Source organism: Magnolia sinica, chromosome 1, assembly GCF_029962835.1.
Source record: "Magnolia sinica isolate HGM2019 chromosome 1, MsV1, whole genome shotgun sequence".
Classification (NCBI taxonomy): Eukaryota; Viridiplantae; Streptophyta; class Magnoliopsida; order Magnoliales; family Magnoliaceae; genus Magnolia; species Magnolia sinica.
The window spans coordinates 51518418-51524527 of record NC_080573.1 but is presented as its reverse complement, the minus strand read 5'-3'; the positions used below and the strand labels follow the sequence as shown (position 1 = coordinate 51524527).

The 6110-nt window shown below is 41.7% G+C and overlaps 1 non-coding gene across 1 annotated transcript; it reads right to left on the bottom strand.

Moving 5' to 3' along the window:
- Positions 1 to 3192: 3192 nt before the first annotated feature.
- LOC131223054 (small nucleolar RNA R71) lies at positions 3193 to 3297 on the bottom strand. The gene has a single exon (XR_009160276.1). It is a non-coding gene; the product is annotated as a small nucleolar RNA R71 (small nucleolar RNA).
- Positions 3298 to 6110: the final 2813 nt, after the last annotated feature.

Genomic DNA, 6110 nt, shown 5'->3' with positions numbered 1-6110 from the left:
ACAGATCAGCCCATAAAACCATTGATTTTGGGCCCGCCTGCTATCCAGATATACTTGAAATTTGGTCTCAACCTATTATCTGTGGAGACAAGACGGATGGACGGAGCGGATTTCTCACGAACATCACAGATTTACTCTGCATGTACAGCGCGTGTATATGATGTACAGCGCCCGCGCCGCACCGGACGGTCAGCCCGGTCAAAGCCGGGCTGACCCGAGCCGTCTTCCTCGCAAAGGCAGCACCCAACGCTGTCCGATCGTTTTTTTTGATCAGTGGGCCCCGTCCATCATTCAAAAGAAAGATCCTAACCGTCCATTTGATCCGTAGGATGGCTAAGACTCGTGCCTAGGCGTCCTTTTAGTCCCATGCACACAAACACACGCAGATTGCATAAACGCAGGAATGGACGGTGGGAGCAAAGATCGCATGGGCCACAAGAATCCAACATGAAGCTAGCCAAATCTTAGTGGTTTTCGAGGTGGATCGAATGGTCGGAGATTCTACACCTTGTATCAAGAGATGGTGGCCATCACGGCTCAAGCGGCGGGCTGCATTTCCGCCTGCGGTGGTGTTGGGGCCACCCTGAGATGATCGGAATTGGGACCTCAAAGAGGCCTGTAACCATCACCTAGGTGGAAAAAAAAATTTTTAAGATTAGTTTGGTTTTTAAACATTGGAAACGACGGCGCGGGAGGATCGGGAAACGCATCAAAAACAAAAACCATCTATTTTCGGTGTTTTTTTTGGCGTTGATAGACGGAGTGGATTTATCAAAGTATAAGCGATGTGGGCCCCACCATCAGAACAACGCAAGGCTTGCGCAGGCCCTGTTTATGCAATCCGCACACCTCCAGCAGGACTCTCTCCAGTCGACTCCAAGGCCGTATAAAAGGGGCAGCTACGGCTTGAACCAGGGAGGACGGGGAGAGTGTGAGAGAGAGGCAGCATTCAAAGGGAGAGAAGCTTGGGAACGTGGATTGGTTTTGGTGTTGCTGTGCACAAGAGTGCGGCTGCTGTTTCTCTTGGTCAGGGAGCTGAGGCATCGTGTGAAGGACGGTGAGATCAACAGAGTTTGGTTTTGAAGGAAGGAAGGAAAGGAAGAAAAAGAAGAACAGAAAAGGACTACGGCTGGCTTGGGATTTGGGCTGGCACGCGAGCTAAGCCTGTTTTTTTTTGGTTCTTCTCCTTTATATTTCCTTTACTTTTTTTTTATGATCAGCCTAATCATGAGCGGCTAAACCTCTTAGCTAGGGCTAAGAGGTGAAGCCTGTAGCGAGATGGGAGAGTTTATTTTTTAAAATTTAAATTTTTTGTTGATAATTCAAGGAATATTTTCTCGGTTTTTAATGGTGGTTTGTAATTGAAATTACAATGGATTTGCAATGGCTTTGAATATTTCTCTTTCTCTTTTAATGTTTATGACGTCAGGAGGCCCTGTTGTTCACCATCGTCTCCTGGGCATGGTTGGATGATAGTACCCTTCCTGATTTTCACACATTGTTGATTGGTTGGTAATTAGTTTAATCCTGTTGTTTACTTTGTCTCCTGGGCATGGTTAGATGATGGAATCCATTCTAATTCATCTACCTTTCATCTCTTGAAAACCTGATCAAGTGCAATTCAGTAAATTTCCATAATTTGTGATACTGGCATAAGATCTCCCGATCTCTACAAGTGGATCCTCTGAATCCCTAGTTCCCTTTCCTCAAATTCCTTAAAGTTTTAAATAAGTTATTCCACAATTATTTCCTAAATTCTATTTGGCTTAGATCACATCTTAGTTTAGTTCTAGTTCTACTTGGTTTCGGATAACGTACGAGATTAGATCCTGTGGATTCGACCTCGGCTTCGAGTTTATTACTACATCACAACCCCGCACTTGGGGTGTGAACAAGTTTTGGCGCCGTTGCGAAGGGTTGATAGTTACGATTTTAAATTAATTAGTTTTAGAATTAGGATAAGATTAGGATTTTATTAACTTTAGTTTTAGATTTTTATTTCTATTTGACTTTTAGAACTAACTTGTTTCCTGTTTTGTAGGATCCTGACATAAAATCTCTAAATTGGTAATTCTTTCCTAAATTCTCTACTTTTTTCTTTTTATAGAATTAGGGTTTAGATTTTAGAAACTTTCTAATTCTAGTATCCTCTGTTCCGTAGGAAATAGTTTATTTTTAGAATTTAGGTTATTTAGAAATTGACTTTCTATTTTGGTTTTATTAACTTTCTAATTCTAACACTTTTTGAATCTAATTCTGTTTCTTAATTTATTTTTAGGATTTTTGTCTAGAAACTAACCTTCCTATTTTGTAGGCCTTTAAGATAGAAATCTCTATTTTGGTACACTCCTTCCATACTCTCTATTTTTCAATTTTCTTGTAGTAATTTACTTTTTAGTTTTAGGCTTTCTTAGTTTACTTTAGAAATTTTCCGTTTTTCTTTAAAGAATAATTTCTTTTAGAAATTAATTTTATTATTTTTCTTTTAAAGTATCGTTTCTCTTCCTTTATAGAATCTAACTTATTTTTGTTTTATTTTGCGGGTTTTTTACTTAGGACTTCCAATTTGGTAATTCCTTTCCAATTTTCCCTCTCTTCTTTTAGATTTTCTTTTATCCATCTTAGGATTAGGCTTTTAATTGAGGGGCGAGTGTTTCATGCCCAAGTGGGCCCGTGACAACACTCGGCGTCTCTTGGGAAGGAGGATTGGTTGAGGGTTGACTATCCATCGCAGGATTAGACACCGCTCGAAATCCCATGAGTTAACGAGGTTATGGCTGAAGACCAACCTCCTCTACTTCCACCCGGGGTGGAGGATACCCAGATGAGAATGAGGTGCAACAGGCACCCCGCCTCGTACTTTACGAGATTTTCTAAAGGAAAACGCCCTCATGCATGATTTTCCGAAAACACGGGACAAATGGACATCAAGCCAGAGTTATCCAACTCCTTCCCAAATTCCATGGACTTGAATCGAAAGTCCATATTTACATTTGAAAGAGTTCGATGAAATAATAGCTACATTATGTTTTCCTAATGTATCGAAGGATACCAGAGTGAAACTCTTTCCTTTTTCCTTAAAAGAGAAAGCTAAGGCGTGGTTACATTCAACTGCGTCCTAGATCCATTGGCACATGGAGCGATATGCGGAGGGAATTCATAAAAAAATTCTTCCCACATCATAAAACGATTACCCTCGGAAAGCGATCATGAACTTTGCCCAAAGGAAGATGAAACATTCTTTCAATGTTGGGAAAGGTTTAAAGATTTGGTCGATTCATGCCCACAACACGGATTTGAAACGTGGCGCATTACAAATTTTTCTATGATGGGTGACATCTTCCATGCGCCAAATGGTCGAGACAATGTGTAATGGAGAGTTCATTAATAAAGATTTCGACGAGGTATGGGACTACCTCGACAGTCTGGCTGAAAAAGCACAATCTTGGGACTCCAAAGTCGAACACCACGTCTAGGCCGACTAAATTAAAGGAGAAAGGTGGATTATATCTCTTGAAAGAAGAGGATGATCTCAAGTGTAAAGTGACTACGCTCATAAGGAAAGTTGAGGCCATGGAAGGAAAGAAGGATAAGGTCAATGAAATTGTTTTCGGCATCTGTGATTGCAACATTCACACAACTGAAAAATTGTCCTACAATACCTGCCTTTTGAGGAGTGTTGAATGAACAAGCCAATGCCGTAAACAACTATAAAAGACCTTTTACTGGAACTAACACCAAAACATACAACCCTGGCTGAAAAATCAACCAAACTATAGATGGAGGAATGGACAGACGGCAACTCCTCCAGGATACTTCAATCAAAATCAAAATCAAGTGAAACCTCAAGAAGAACCGGTTCAAAATCCCATACAAGAGCTGGCTCAGGCAATGCGGGGAATTACAGATTTTATGCCAAAGATAGATTCTCGTATGACTGTTATAGAAAACGGTATGCTTCATTCACAACCACTCACCAATCATAAACCGCAGTACGAGAGTAATGATCCCAGCTCTTCAAATCAAATGGGACATGCTAAATCCATCACCACTCTTAGGAGTGGGAAGATCATTAATAAAACTCTTCCGGTTAGGTCCGAAAAGCCTCAAGAACCAAAAGAGGACAACAATTATAGATCCAGTGATGCCCCACAAAAAGTAGAACCGGAACTTCTAAAGAAGCCAGTTGCTCCATTCCCCCAACGGTTGGTTTTACCAAAACCTCTCTCTAACTCTCAGGATATCCTAGAGGTGTTGAAACAAGTGAAAGTCAACATTCCTCTACTTGATGTCGTGAAACAGATACCTTCATATGCCAAATTCCTGAAAGACTTATGCACGACCAAGCGACGGAAAATTATTCAAAAGAAAATCTTATTTACTGAGAATGTGAGTGACATACTTAAGTAAGACGTGCCGCAGAAATTCAAGGATTCCGGTAGCCCAACCATATCATGTGTAATCGGGAACCATCGAATTGATCACGCACTTCTTGACTTAGGAGCGGGCGTCAATCTGATTCCCTACTCGGTATACAAACAGTTAGGTTTAGGTGAATTAAAACCCACCCTAACCACACTACAACTTGATGATAGCTCTGTTCGTGTACCAATAGGGATAATTGAGGATGTGTTGGTCGAAGTTGATGGTTTTTACTAGCCTGGAGATTTTATCGTCCTAGACTCCGAACCCATCAATAACATGAGCACTCAGATTCCTGTCATTCTTGGTCGCCCATTCCTCGCCACGTCAAATGCAATTATCAATTGTGGGAATGGTATCATGACTATGTCTTTTGGAAATTTGACATTGGAGTCAAACATTTTTTTCAATAACGGCGGCAACTCAGAGGATGATGACGATTTCCACGACATTAACATGATTGACTCTTTCGTGGAAGATACGACACCTCGGACCTTATCCTCCCGACCATCTAGAGACGTGCCTGGCCCACTCCCATGATTTTGATGATGACATGATTAGGGAGACGTGCGCCTTGCTTAATACTGCACCGGTACTTGAAGTTAACCGATGGAGGCCACAATTTGAAGAATTACCGTCTAACCTCAAGCCGCCGAAGCTTGACCTAAAACCTTTGCCCTCCGATTTGAAATATGCCTATTTAGGTCAAGATGAGACATACCCGGTGGTGATCTCTGCCCACCTGGAGAAAGAACAGGAGAGTATGCTTATATCTACTCTCATTGAGCATAAAGGAGCCCTAGGATGGACGATAGCGGACCTCAAGGGAATCGATCCCTCGATTTGTACTCACCGCATATATCTTGAGGATAATGCAAAAACCGCTCGGCAACCACAACGTAGACTAAATCCAAATATGAAGGAAGTGGTTAAGGCCGAGGTTCTTAAACTATTGGATGTGGGTATTATATACCCTATATCCGATAGTCAATGGGTGAGTCCAACTCAAGTGGTCCCTAAGAAGTCCGGAATCACCATCGTAGCCAATGCTAATAATGAACTCGTGCCAACTAGAGTCACTACTGGTTGGAGAATGTGCATTGACTACAGGAAGTTGAATACCGTCACGAGGAAAGACCACTTTCCTTTACCATTCATTGATCAGATCCTGGAAAGGTTAGCTGGTCATTCCTATTACAGTTTCCTTGATGGGTATTCGGGCTACAACGAGATAGAGATAGCCCCGAAGACCAGAAAAAGACCACATTTACATGTCCCTACGGCACCTTTGCCTATCGAAGGATGCCATTCGGACTATGTAATGCCCCTGCCACTTTTCAGCGATGTATGCTTAGTATTTTTTCTGACATGGTGGGGCAATATCTAGAGGTCTTCATGGATGATTTCTCTGTTTACGGTCCATCCTTCAACGAGTGCTTGGAAAGTCTTAAATGTGTGCTGAAAAGATGTGAAGAAAAGAACCTGGTACTTAATTGGGAGAAGTGCCATTTCATGGTTCAAAAGGGAATTGTCCTTGGACATATCATCTCGTCCAAAGGAATCGAGGTAGATAAGGCAAAAATCGATCTTATCTCTAACCTACTTCCACCCAAGAACATCAGAGACGTGCGATCCTTCTTAGGACACGCAGGGTTTTACAGGCGATTCATAAAGGACTTTAGTCTCCT